The 13,072-nt window shown below is 53.5% G+C and overlaps 9 non-coding genes across 9 annotated transcripts; all 9 read left to right on the top strand.

Annotated features, from left to right (window-relative positions):
- The first annotated feature begins 479 nt into the window (after positions 1–479).
- Positions 480–551, top strand: TRNAE-UUC (transfer RNA glutamic acid (anticodon UUC)). The gene has a single exon. It is a non-coding gene; the product is annotated as a tRNA-Glu (tRNA).
- Positions 552–1,181: 630 nt separating this feature from the next.
- On the top strand, positions 1,182–1,253 carry TRNAE-CUC (transfer RNA glutamic acid (anticodon CUC)). Its single transcript has one exon. It is a non-coding gene; the product is annotated as a tRNA-Glu (tRNA).
- A 1,452-nt stretch (positions 1,254–2,705) lies between these two features.
- On the top strand, positions 2,706–2,777 carry TRNAE-UUC (transfer RNA glutamic acid (anticodon UUC)). Its single transcript has one exon. It is a non-coding gene; the product is annotated as a tRNA-Glu (tRNA).
- A 630-nt stretch (positions 2,778–3,407) lies between these two features.
- Positions 3,408–3,479, top strand: TRNAE-CUC (transfer RNA glutamic acid (anticodon CUC)). Its single transcript has one exon. It is a non-coding gene; the product is annotated as a tRNA-Glu (tRNA).
- A 1,452-nt stretch (positions 3,480–4,931) lies between these two features.
- TRNAE-UUC (transfer RNA glutamic acid (anticodon UUC)) lies at positions 4,932–5,003 on the top strand. The gene has a single exon. It is a non-coding gene; the product is annotated as a tRNA-Glu (tRNA).
- A 630-nt stretch (positions 5,004–5,633) lies between these two features.
- TRNAE-CUC (transfer RNA glutamic acid (anticodon CUC)) lies at positions 5,634–5,705 on the top strand. Its single transcript has one exon. It is a non-coding gene; the product is annotated as a tRNA-Glu (tRNA).
- Positions 5,706–9,389: 3,684 nt separating this feature from the next.
- Positions 9,390–9,461, top strand: TRNAE-UUC (transfer RNA glutamic acid (anticodon UUC)). Its single transcript has one exon. It is a non-coding gene; the product is annotated as a tRNA-Glu (tRNA).
- A 630-nt stretch (positions 9,462–10,091) lies between these two features.
- Positions 10,092–10,163, top strand: TRNAE-CUC (transfer RNA glutamic acid (anticodon CUC)). The gene has a single exon. It is a non-coding gene; the product is annotated as a tRNA-Glu (tRNA).
- Positions 10,164–11,615: 1,452 nt separating this feature from the next.
- On the top strand, positions 11,616–11,687 carry TRNAE-UUC (transfer RNA glutamic acid (anticodon UUC)). Its single transcript has one exon. It is a non-coding gene; the product is annotated as a tRNA-Glu (tRNA).
- The last annotated feature ends 1,385 nt before the right edge of the window (positions 11,688–13,072 follow it).

The following is a 13,072-nucleotide window of genomic DNA, read 5'->3' as shown; positions in this document are numbered from 1 at the left end:
GGAAGCATCCATGCTAAGTGCAGAGTAGCAGCAGACCCCACAGCTGAGACGTGAATTGGGACTGTTAAGGAAGGGCACTGGGAGGGTGAGGAGGGCAGAGGAAAATGCTTTAAAAAAGCATCTGCAAGTTCCTACACACCCGCTGAAAACCCATACCAGGGATGGGGCTCGAACCCATGCGGACAACTGTCCATTGGATCTTAAGTCCAACGCCTTAACCACTCGGCCACCCTGGTGAGACCCTAGGCCCTGCCTTACTCAGCTCCCTTTTCATGCTGGCTGCTCCAGCGCAGGCTGTCCAGCAAGAGGTGATTGCAGAGTAAAAAGGCTTTTGCAGGAGGATAAAGGTAATTGCTTATGACAAACACACTGTGTGACACCTAACTTTTCCCCACTCGTACTTTATGGGCAATCTATACAGTGGAGTTAGCTTAGTCACAATAAGGAAGTGAGCAAGGCAGGCTCACAAGAGCATCTCCTCCCTGGTGGTCTAGTGGCTAGGATTCGGCGCTTTCACCGCCGCGGCCCGGGTTCGATTCCCGGTCAGGGAAGATCCCTCTAAGACGTAGACGTGCGTAATTTGTCCACGCAGCTCAGCTTTTTTTAATCGAAGGTCCTTAAAAAGGCACCCCGACCTATAGACGAAAGCAGAGGAAAGGGGCTGGGTCCCCTGTGTCCCAGGTTGCTTTGCTCCCATTGCCCTCAGCCACCTTCATGCGCACGCAGTCCCCCACCCAGTCAGGTGCTCTATGTGGGCGTAAAGTGCAGTACCAGCTCATCAGAAAGGTAAATTGCTGGAAAACCCGGCTGCGATGTATACATCTACTTTGGAGCACTCTTCTCCCTTGCACTCTTGAATCGGTCATTCGCAATGTATTCTTCCAGCAAGCTGAATAACGAGGTAGGTGTGAGAAGGTGTACCAGCTGTCTTTGAGCTATCAGCGGCCACTAGGTGTCCCTCTTGTGATTTCCCGGGGATCCCGATTGTACAGGAATTCGTCGGTTCAGTAGCACGGGGGAGGGGATGGCCTGTGCTTGGAAGTGACAAACAGTCTGGTGGAATCATGAGTGTTTTTTCAAGTTCTGATTCATATTCGCTGTAGAATAAAATATGCTTTCAGCCCCCATGAGCTTTGTCACTAGGAGAGCAGTGTAGGAACTTTTGCTGTATGGCTCTGGGTTCCCTGGTGGTCTAGTGGTTAGGATTCGGCGCTCTCACCGCCGCGGCCCGGGTTCGATTCCCGGTCAGGGAACAGTCCTTCTTCTGCCCTTGAATGCTTTTCCTGCCCGCAGGTCAGGGCTTCTCAAAATGAATTTGCTTTTCTGACAAACAGTTTGCCTAGCATCCCGCAATCTGGCTCCTAATTTGATTTTCGCAAGGTTCCCTTTGAGTTGCTTTCCTCGGCGGGAGGAAAATCTCTTGTGCAAGGCTCTTGAGGAAGTGAGATTCTGTATTCCGAGGTGCGCTTCTTTTCGTAGGCTTCTGACCACATGGTGTGCGGCAGGAAGTCATCTTTGACAGGGCCGCAGGCTTTGTCTCCAAATGGCATCCCGGACCCACTGCAACCCACCTTTTTGCTGAAACGGAAGTCTGGTTCAGGGTAAGAAAAAGCTGAGCTGCACGTACCGAAAGCAGCAGAGCCCAGCGGCGGAGAGGGTGTGGCCAGGGCTGTCTAATTTGCATAGTGACCAGTGGCATCTTGGGAATGTACAGGCTTTGGAGCCTAACGGGTGCTGCAGGGGTCTGCCTGGCCGGAGAAATGCCTGTCTGGCGCTCCCCTCAGGACACACGTGTCTTCCGTTCGAGCATGGAGGGTGAGGGACATGGGTCACCCTCATATACAGGGGTGTGGGCATGGGCAGGATGGGGCGTGGGGGACCCGTCAGGGCATTGCCCGTTTGGAAGCCCGTTCGGAAGGCAAGAGGAGGCGGAGGCGGAGGCGGGAATCTCTGCTCAATTTTTTCCCGAGGCCTGGGGACAAGCCTTTGCACATTTGATCCAGCCGGGCCTGCATCAGCAGATCCTGCTCCGATGGCAAGGGAGAGCCTGCAGGTGTAAATCAAAGAAAGGGGAGAAATCCGCAAGAGGCGGGTTAACAAATTCCAGTGGCAGGCCCATGTTCCCCAGGAAGCAAGTACTTCCTCCTGCTCCCTTCAGTGGGAAAAGACATAGGAGGTGTATTTCTCTAAGCAGGGGCTCTGCGTAGGTGGCACTGCATTGCTTTGGGAAGCATCCATGCTAAGTGCAGAGTAGCAGCAGACCCCACAGCTGAGACGTGAATTGGGACTGTTAAGGAAGGGCACTGGGAGGGTGAGGAGGGCAGAGGAAAATGCTTTAAAAAAGCATCTGCAAGTTCCTACACACCCGCTGAAAACCCATACCAGGGATGGGGCTCGAACCCATGCGGACAACTGTCCATTGGATCTTAAGTCCAACGCCTTAACCACTCGGCCACCCTGGTGAGACCCTAGGCCCTGCCTTACTCAGCTCCCTTTTCATGCTGGCTGCTCCAGCGCAGGCTGTCCAGCAAGAGGTGATTGCAGAGTAAAAAGGCTTTTGCAGGAGGATAAAGGTAATTGCTTATGACAAACACACTGTGTGACACCTAACTTTTCCCCACTCGTACTTTATGGGCAATCTATACAGTGGAGTTAGCTTAGTCACAATAAGGAAGTGAGCAAGGCAGGCTCACAAGAGCATCTCCTCCCTGGTGGTCTAGTGGCTAGGATTCGGCGCTTTCACCGCCGCGGCCCGGGTTCGATTCCCGGTCAGGGAAGATCCCTCTAAGACGTAGACGTGCGTAATTTGTCCACGCAGCTCAGCTTTTTTTAATCGAAGGTCCTTAAAAAGGCACCCCGACCTATAGACGAAAGCAGAGGAAAGGGGCTGGGTCCCCTGTGTCCCAGGTTGCTTTGCTCCCATTGCCCTCAGCCACCTTCATGCGCACGCAGTCCCCCACCCAGTCAGGTGCTCTATGTGGGCGTAAAGTGCAGTACCAGCTCATCAGAAAGGTAAATTGCTGGAAAACCCGGCTGCGATGTATACATCTACTTTGGAGCACTCTTCTCCCTTGCACTCTTGAATCGGTCATTCGCAATGTATTCTTCCAGCAAGCTGAATAACGAGGTAGGTGTGAGAAGGTGTACCAGCTGTCTTTGAGCTATCAGCGGCCACTAGGTGTCCCTCTTGTGATTTCCCGGGGATCCCGATTGTACAGGAATTCGTCGGTTCAGTAGCACGGGGGAGGGGATGGCCTGTGCTTGGAAGTGACAAACAGTCTGGTGGAATCATGAGTGTTTTTTCAAGTTCTGATTCATATTCGCTGTAGAATAAAATATGCTTTCAGCCCCCATGAGCTTTGTCACTAGGAGAGCAGTGTAGGAACTTTTGCTGTATGGCTGTGGGTTCCCTGGTGGTCTAGTGGTTAGGATTCGGCGCTCTCACCGCCGCGGCCCGGGTTCGATTCCCGGTCAGGGAACAGTCCTTCTTCTGCCCTTGAATGCTTTTCCTTCCCGCAGGTCAGGGCTTCTCAAAATGAATTTGCTTTTCTGACAAACAGTTTGCCTAGCATCCCGCAATCTGGCTCCTAATTTGATTTTCGCAAGGTTCCCTTTGAGTTGCTTTCCTCGGCGGGAGGAAAATCTCTTGTGCAAGGCTCTTGAGGAAGTGAGATTCTGTATTCCGAGGTGCGCTTCTTTTCGTAGGCTTCTGACCACATGGTGTGCGGCAGGAAGTCATCTTTGACAGGGCCGCAGGCTTTGTCTCCAAATGGCATCCCGGACCCACTGCAACCCACCTTTTTGCTGAAACGGAAGTCTGGTTCAGGGTAAGAAAAAGCTGAGCTGCACGTACCGAAAGCAGCAGAGCCCAGCGGCGGAGAGGGTGTGGCCAGGGCTGTCTGATTTGCATAGTGACCAGTGGCATCTTGGGAATGTACAGGCTTTGGAGCCTAACGGGTGCTGCAGGGGTCTGCCTGGCCGGAGAAATGCCTGTCTGGCGCTCCCCTCAGGACACACGTGTCTTCCGTTCGAGCATGGAGGGTGAGGGACATGGGTCACCCTCATATACAGGGGTGTGGGCATGGGCAGGATGGGGCGTGGGGGACCCGTCAGGGCATTGCCCGTTTGGAAGCCCGTTCGGAAGGCAAGAGGAGGCGGAGGCGGAGGCGGGAATCTCTGCTCAATTTTTTCCCGAGGCCTGGGGACAAGCCTTTGCACATTTGATCCAGCCGGGCCTGCATCAGCAGATCCTGCTCCGATGGCAAGGGAGAGCCTGCAGGTGTAAATCAAAGAAAGGGGAGAAATCCGCAAGAGGCGGGTTAACAAATTCCAGTGGCAGGCCCATGTTCCCCAGGAAGCAAGTACTTCCTCCTGCTCCCTTCAGTGGGAAAAGACATAGGAGGTGTATTTCTCTAAGCAGGGGCTCTGCGTAGGTGGCACTGCATTGCTTTGGGAAGCATCCATGCTAAGTGCAGAGTAGCAGCAGACCCCACAGCTGAGACGTGAATTGGGACTGTTAAGGAAGGGCACTGGGAGGGTGAGGAGGGCAGAGGAAAATGCTTTAAAAAAGCATCTGCAAGTTCCTACACACCCGCTGAAAACCCATACCAGGGATGGGGCTCGAACCCATGCGGACAACTGTCCATTGGATCTTAAGTCCAACGCCTTAACCACTCGGCCACCCTGGTGAGACCCTAGGCCCTGCCTTACTCAGCTCCCTTTTCATGCTGGCTGCTCCAGCGCAGGCTGTCCAGCAAGAGGTGATTGCAGAGTAAAAAGGCTTTTGCAGGAGGATAAAGGTAATTTCTTATGACAAACACACTGTGTGACACCTAACTTTTCCCCACTCATACTTTATGGGCAATCTATACAGTGGAGTTAGCTTAGTCACAATAAGGAAGTGAGCAAGGCAGGCTCTCAAGAGCATCTCCTCCCTGGTGGTCTAGTGGCTAGGATTCGGCGCTTTCACCGCCGCGGCCCGGGTTCGATTCCCGGTCAGGGAAGATCCCTCTAAGACGTAGACGTGCGTAATTTGTCCACGCAGCTCAGCTTTTTTTAATCGAAGGTCCTTAAAAAGGCACCCCGACCTATAGACGAAAGCAGAGGAAAGGGGCTGGGTCCCCTGTGTCCCAGGTTGCTTTGCTCCCATTGCCCTCAGCCACCTTCATGCGCACGCAGTCCCCCACCCAGTCAGGTGCTCTATGTGGGCGTAAAGTGCAGTACCAGCTCATCAGAAAGGTAAATTGCTGGAAAACCCGGCTGCGATGTATACATCTACTTTGGAGCACTCTTCTCCCTTGCACTCTTGAATCGGTCATTCGCAATGTATTCTTCCAGCAAGCTGAATAACGAGGTAGGTGTGAGAAGGTGTACCAGCTGTCTTTGAGCTATCAGCGGCCACTAGGTGTCCCTCTTGTGATTTCCCGGGGATCCCGATTGTACAGGAATTCGTCGGTTCAGTAGCACGGGGGAGGGGATGGCCTGTGCTTGGAAGTGACAAACAGTCTGGTGGAATCATGAGTGTTTTTTCAAGTTCTGATTCATATTCGCTGTAGAATAAAATATGCTTTCAGCCCCCATGAGCTTTGTCACTAGGAGAGCAGTGTAGGAACTTTTGCTGTATGGCTGTGGGTTCCCTGGTGGTCTAGTGGTTAGGATTCGGCGCTCTCACCGCCGCGGCCCGGGTTCGATTCCCGGTCAGGGAACAGTCCTTCTTCTGCCCTTGAATGCTTTTCCTTCCCGCAGGTCAGGGCTTCTCAAAATGAATTTGCTTTTCTGACAAACAGTTTGCCTAGCATCCCGCAATCTGGCTCCTAATTTGATTTTCGCAAGGTTCCCTTTGAGTTGCTTTCCTCGGCGGGAGGAAAATCTCTTGTGCAAGGCTCTTGAGGAAGTGAGATTCTGTATTCCGAGGTGCGCTTCTTTTCGTAGGCTTCTGACCACATGGTGTGCGGCAGGAAGTCATCTTTGACAGGGCCGCAGGCTTTGTCTCCAAATGGCATCCCGGACCCACTGCAACCCACCTTTTTGCTGAAACGGAAGTCTGGTTCAGGGTAAGAAAAAGCTGAGCTGCACGTACCGAAAGCAGCAGAGCCCAGCGGCGGAGAGGGTGTGGCCAGGGCTGTCTGATTTGCATAGTGACCAGTGGCATCTTGGGAATGTACAGGCTTTGGAGCCTAACGGGTGCTGCAGGGGTCTGCCTGGCCGGAGAAATGCCTGTCTGGCGCTCCCCTCAGGACACACGTGTCTTCCGTTCGAGCATGGAGGGTGAGGGACATGGGTCACCCTCATATACAGGGGTGTGGGCATGGGCAGGATGGGGCGTGGGGGACCCGTCAGGGCATTGCCCGTTTGGAAGCCCGTTCGGAAGGCAAGAGGAGGCGGAGGCGGAGGCGGGAATCTCTGCTCAATTATTTCCCGAGGCCTGGGGACAAGCCTTTGCACATTTGATCCAGCCGGGCCTGCATCAGCAGATCCTGCTCCGATGGCAAGGGAGAGCCTGCAGGTGTAAATCAAAGAAAGGGGAGAAATCCGCAAGAGGCGGGTTAACAAATTCCAGTGGCAGGCCCATGTTCCCCAGGAAGCAAGTACTTCCTCCTGCTCCCTTCAGTGGGAAAAGACATAGGAGGTGTATTTCTCTAAGCAGGGGCTCTGCGTAGGCGGCACTGCATTGCTTTGGGAAGCATCCATGCTAAGTGCAGAGTAGCAGCAGACCCCACAGCTGAGACGTGAATTGGGACTGTTAAGGAAGGGCACTGGGAGGGTGAGGAAGGCAGAGGAAAATGCTTTAAAAAAGCATCTGCAAGTTCCTACACACCCGCTGAAAACCCATACCAGGGATGGGGCTCGAACCCATGCGGACAACTGTCCATTGGATCTTAAGTCCAACGCCTTAACCACTCGGCCACCCTGGTGAGACCCTAGGCCCTGCCTTACTCAGCTCCCTTTTCATGCTGGCTGCTCCAGCGCAGGCTGTCCAGCAAGAGGTGATTGCAGAGTAAAAAGGCTTTTGCAGGAGGATAAAGGTAATTGCTTATGACAAACACACTGTGTGACACCTAACTTTTCCCCACTCGTACTTTATGGGCAATCTATACAGTGGAGTTAGCTTAGTCACAATAAGGAAGTGAGCAAGGCAGGCTCACAAGAGCATCTCCTCCCTGGTGGTCTAGTGGCTAGGATTCGGCACTTTCACCGCCGCGGCCCTGGTTCGATTCCCGGTCAGGGAAGATCCCTCTAAGACGTAGACGTGCGTAATTTGTCCACGCAGCTCAGCTTTTTTTAATCGAATGTCCTTAAAAAGGCACCCCGACCTATAGACGAAAGCAGAGGAAAGGGGCTGGGTCCCCTGTGTCCCAGGTTGCTTTGCTCCCATTGCCCTCAGCCACCTTCATGCGCACGCAGTCCCCCACCCAGTCAGGTGCTCTATGTGGGCGTAAAGTGCAGTACCAGCTCATCAGAAAGGTAAATTGCTGGAAAACCCGGCTGCGATGTATACATCTACTTTGGAGCACTCTTCTCCCTTGCACTCTTGAATCGGTCATTCGCAATGTATTCTTCCAGCAAGCTGAATAACGAGGTAGGTGTGAGAAGGTGTACCAGCTGTCTTTGAGCTATCAGCGGCCACTAGGTGTCCCTCTTGTGATTTCCCGGGGATCCCGATTGTACAGGAATTCGTCGGTTCAGTAGCACGGGGGAGGGGATGGCCTGTGCTTGGAAGTGACAAACAGTCTGGTGGAATCATGAGTGTTTTTTCAAGTTCTGATTCATATTCGCTGTAGAATAAAATATGCTTTCAGCCCCCATGAGCTTTGTCACTAGGAGAGCAGTGTAGGAACTTTTGCTGTATGGCTCTGGGTTCCCTGGTGGTCTAGTGGTTAGGATTCGGCGCTCTCACCGCCGCGGCCCGGGTTTGATTCCCGGTCAGGGAACAGTCCTTCTTCTGCCCTTGAATGCTTTTCCTTCCCGCAGGTCAGGGCTTCTCAAAATGAATTTGCTTTTCTGACAAACAGTTTGCCTAGCATCCCGCAATCTGGCTCCTAATTTGATTTTCGCAAGGTTCCCTTTGAGTTGCTTTCCTCGGCGGGAGGAAAATCTCTTGTGCAAGGCTCTTGAGGAAGTGAGATTCTGTATTCCGAGGTGCGCTTCTTTTCGTAGGCTTCTGACCACATGGTGTGCGGCAGGAAGTCATCTTTGACAGGGCCGCAGGCTTTGTCTCCAAATGGCATCCCGGACCCACTGCAACCCACCTTTTTGCTGAAACGGAAGTCTGGTTCAGGGTAAGAAAAAGCTGAGCTGCACGTACCGAAAGCAGCAGAGCCCAGCGGCGGAGAGGGTGTGGCCAGGGCTGTCTGATTTGCATAGTGACCAGTGGCATCTTGGGAATGTACAGGCTTTGGAGCCTAACGGGTGCTGCAGGGGTCTGCCTGGCCGGAGAAATGCCTGTCTGGCGCTCCCCTCAGGACACACGTGTCTTCCGTTCGAGCATGGAGGGTGAGGGACATGGGTCACCCTCATATACAGGGGTGTGGGCATGGGCAGGATGGGGCGTGGGGGACCCGTCAGGGCATTGCCCGTTTGGAAGCCCGTTCGGAAGGCAAGAGGAGGCGGAGGCGGAGGCGGAGGCGGGAATCTCTGCTCAATTTTTTCCCGAGGCCTGGGGACAAGCCTTTGCACATTTGATCCTGCCGGGCCTGCATCAGCAGATCCTGCTCCGATGGCAAGGGAGAGCCTGCAGGTGTAAATCAAAGAAAGGGGAGAAATCCGCAAGAGGCGGGTTAACAAATTCCAGTGGCAGGCCCATGTTCCCCAGGAAGCAAGTACTTCCTCCTGCTCCCTTCAGTGGGAAAAGACATAGGAGGTGTATTTCTCTAAGCAGGGGCTCTGCGTAGGTGGCACTGCATTGCTTTGGGAAGCATCCATGCTAAGTGCAGAGTAGCAGCAGACCCCACAGCTGAGACGTGAATTGGGACTGTTAAGGAATGGCACTGGGAGGGTGAGGAAGGCAGAGGAAAATGCTTTAAAAAAGCATCTGCAAGTTCCTACACACCCGCTGAAAACCCATACCAGGGATGGGGCTCGAACCCATGCGGACAACTGTCCATTGGATCTTAAGTCCAACGCCTTAACCACTCGGCCACCCTGGTGAGACCCTAGGCCCTGCCTTACTCAGCTCCCTTTTCATGCTGGCTGCTCCAGCGCAGGCTGTCCAGCAAGAGGTGATTGCAGAGTAAAAAGGCTTTTGCAGGAGGATAAAGGTAATTGCTTATGACAAACACACTGTGTGACACCTAACTTTTCCCCACTCGTACTTTATGGGCAATCTATACAGTGGAGTTAGCTTAGTCACAATAAGGAAGTGAGCAAGGCAGGCTCACAAGAGCATCTCCTCCCTGGTGGTCTAGTGGCTAGGATTCGGCGCTTTCACCGCCGCGGCCCGGGTTCGATTCCCGGTCAGGGAAGATCCCTCTAAGACGTAGACGTGTGTAATTTGTCCACGCAGCTCAGCTTTTTTTAATCGAAGGTCCTTAAAAAGGCACCCCGACCTATAGACGAAAGCAGAGGAAAGGGGCTGGGTCCCCTGTGTCCCAGGTTGCTTTGCTCCCATTGCCCTCAGCCACCTTCATGCGCACGCAGTCCCCCACCCAGTCAGGTGCTCTATGTGGGCGTAAAGTGCAGTACCAGCTCATCAGAAAGGTAAATTGCTGGAAAACCCGGCTGCGATGTATACATCTACTTTGGAGCACTCTTCTCCCTTGCACTCTTGAATCGGTCATTCGCAATGTATTCTTCCAGCAAGCTGAATAACGAGGTAGGTGTGAGAAGGTGTACCAGCTGTCTTTGAGCTATCAGCGGCCACTAGGTGTCCCTCTTGTGATTTCCCGGGGATCCCGATTGTACAGGAATTCGTCGGTTCAGTAGCACGGGGGAGGGGATGGCCTGTGCTTGGAAGTGACAAACAGTCTGGTGGAATCATGAGTGTTTTTTCAAGTTCTGATTCATATTCGCTGTAGAATAAAATATGCTTTCAGCCCCCATGAGCTTTGTCACTAGGAGAGCAGTGTAGGAACTTTTGCTGTATGGCTGTGGGTTCCCTGGTGGTCTAGTGGTTAGGATTCGGCGCTCTCACCGCCGCGGCCCGGGTTCGATTCCCGGTCAGGGAACAGTCCTTCTTCTGCCCTTGAATGCTTTTCCTTCCCGCAGGTCAGGGCTTCTCAAAATGAATTTGCTTTTCTGACAAACAGTTTGCCTAGCATCCCGCAATCTGGCTCCTAATTTGATTTTCGCAAGGTTCCCTTTGAGTTGCTTTCCTCGGCGGGAGGAAAATCTCTTGTGCAAGGCTCTTGAGGAAGTGAGATTCTGTATTCCGAGGTGCGCTTCTTTTCGTAGGCTTCTGACCACATGGTGTGCGGCAGGAAGTCATCTTTGACAGGGCCGCAGGCTTTGTCTCCAAATGGCATCCCGGACCCACTGCAACCCACCTTTTTGCTGAAACGGAAGTCTGGTTCAGGGTAAGAAAAAGCTGAGCTGCACGTACCGAAAGCAGCAGAGCCCAGCGGCGGAGAGGGTGTGGCCAGGGCTGTCTGATTTGCATAGTGACCAGTGGCATCTTGGGAATGTACAGGCTTTGGAGCCTAACGGGTGCTGCAGGGGTCTGCCTGGCCGGAGAAATGCCTGTCTGGCGCTCCCCTCAGGACACACGTGTCTTCCGTTCGAGCATGGAGGGTGAGGGACATGGGTCACCCTCATATACAGGGGTGTGGGCATGGGCAGGATGGGGCGTGGGGGACCCGTCAGGGCATTGCCCGTTTGGAAGCCCGTTCGGAAGGCAAGAGGAGGCGGAGGCGGAGGCGGGAATCTCTGCTCAATTTTTTCCCGAGGCCTGGGGACAAGCCTTTGCACATTTGATCCAGCCGGGCCTGCATCAGCAGATCCTGCTCCGATGGCAAGGGAGAGCCTGCAGGTGTAAATCAAAGAAAGGGGAGAAATCCGCAAGAGGCGGGTTAACAAATTCCAGTGGCAGGCCCATGTTCCCCAGGAAGCAAGTACTTCCTCCTGCTCCCTTCAGTGGGAAAAGACATAGGAGGTGTATTTCTCTAAGCAGGGGCTCTGCGTAGGTGGCACTGCATTGCTTTGGGAAGCATCCATGCTAAGTGCAGAGTAGCAGCAGACCCCACAGCTGAGACGTGAATTGGGACTGTTAAGGAAGGGCACTGGGAGGGTGAGGAGGGCAGAGGAAAATGCTTTAAAAAAGCATCTGCAAGTTCCTACACACCCGCTGAAAACCCATACCAGGGATGGGGCTCGAACCCATGCGGACAACTGTCCATTGGATCTTAAGTCCAACGCCTTAACCACTCGGCCACCCTGGTGAGACCCTAGGCCCTGCCTTACTCAGCTCCCTTTTCATGCTGGCTGCTCCAGCGCAGGCTGTCCAGCAAGAGGTGATTGCAGAGTAAAAAGGCTTTTGCAGGAGGATAAAGGTAATTGCTTATGACAAACACACTGTGTGACACCTAACTTTTCCCCACTCGTACTTTATGGGCAATCTATACAGTGGAGTTAGCTTAGTCACAATAAGGAAGTGAGCAAGGCAGGCTCACAAGAGCATCTCCTCCCTGGTGGTCTAGTGGCTAGGATTCGGCGCTTTCACCGCCGCGGCCCGGGTTCGATTCCCGGTCAGGGAAGATCCCTCTAAGACGTAGACGTGCGTAATTTGTCCACGCAGCTCAGCTTTTTTTAATCGAAGGTCCTTAAAAAGGCACCCCGACCTATAGACGAAAGCAGAGGAAAGGGGCTGGGTCCCCTGTGTCCCAGGTTGCTTTGCTCCCATTGCCCTCAGCCACCTTCATGCGCACGCAGTCCCCCACCCAGTCAGGTGCTCTATGTGGGCGTAAAGTGCAGTACCAGCTCATCAGAAAGGTAAATTGCTGGAAAACCCGGCTGCGATGTATACATCTACTTTGGAGCACTCTTCTCCCTTGCACTCTTGAATCGGTCATTCGCAATGTATTCTTCCAGCAAGCTGAATAACGAGGTAGGTGTGAGAAGGTGTACCAGCTGTCTTTGAGCTATCAGCGGCCACTAGGTGTCCCTCTTGTGATTTCCCGGGGATCCCGATTGTACAGGAATTCGTCGGTTCAGTAGCACGGGGGAGGGGATGGCCTGTGCTTGGAAGTGACAAACAGTCTGGTGGAATCATGAGTGTTTTTTCAAGTTCTGATTCATATTCGCTGTAGAATAAAATATGCTTTCAGCCCCCATGAGCTTTGTCACTAGGAGAGCAGTGTAGGAACTTTTGCTGTATGGCTCTGGGTTACCTGGTGGTCTAGTGGTTAGGATTCGGCGCTCTCACCGCCGCGGCCCGGGTTCGATTCCCGGTCAGGGAACAGTCCTTCTTCTGCCCTTGAATGCTTTTCCTTCCCGCAGGTCAGGGCTTCTCAAAATGAATTTGCTTTTCTGACAAACAGTTTGCCTAGCATCCCGCAATCTGGCTCCTAATTTGATTTTCGCAAGGTTCCCTTTGAGTTGCTTTCCTCGCCGGGAGGAAAATCTCTTGTGCAAGGCTCTTGAGGAAGTGAGATTCTGTATTCCGAGGTGCGCTTCTTTTCGTAGGCTTCTGACCACATGGTGTGCGGCAGGAAGTCATCTTTGACAGGGCCGCAGGCTTTGTCTCCAAATGGCATCCCGGACCCACTGCAACCCACCTTTTTGCTGAAACGGAAGTCTGGTTCAGGGTAAGAAAAAGCTGAGCTGCACGTACCGAAAGCAGCAGAGCCCAGCGGCGGAGAGGGTGTGGCCAGGGCTGTCTGATTTGCATAGTGACCAGTGGCATCTTGGGAATGTACAGGCTTTGGAGCCTAACGGGTGCTGCAGGGGTCTGCCTGGCCGGAGAAATGCCTGTCTGGCGCTCCCCTCAGGACACACGTGTCTTCCGTTCGAGCATGGAGGGTGAGCGACATGGGTCACCCTCATATACAGGGGTGTGGGCATGGGCAGGATGGGGCGTGGGGGACCCGTCAGGGCATTGCCCGTTTGGAAGCCCGTTCGGAAGGCAAGAGGAGGCGGAGGC

Source organism: Triturus cristatus, chromosome 5_2 (assembly GCF_964204655.1).
Source record: "Triturus cristatus chromosome 5_2, aTriCri1.1, whole genome shotgun sequence".
Taxonomy (NCBI): domain Eukaryota; kingdom Metazoa; phylum Chordata; class Amphibia; order Caudata; family Salamandridae; genus Triturus; species Triturus cristatus.
This window is presented reverse-complemented; position numbering and strand designations above follow the sequence as displayed.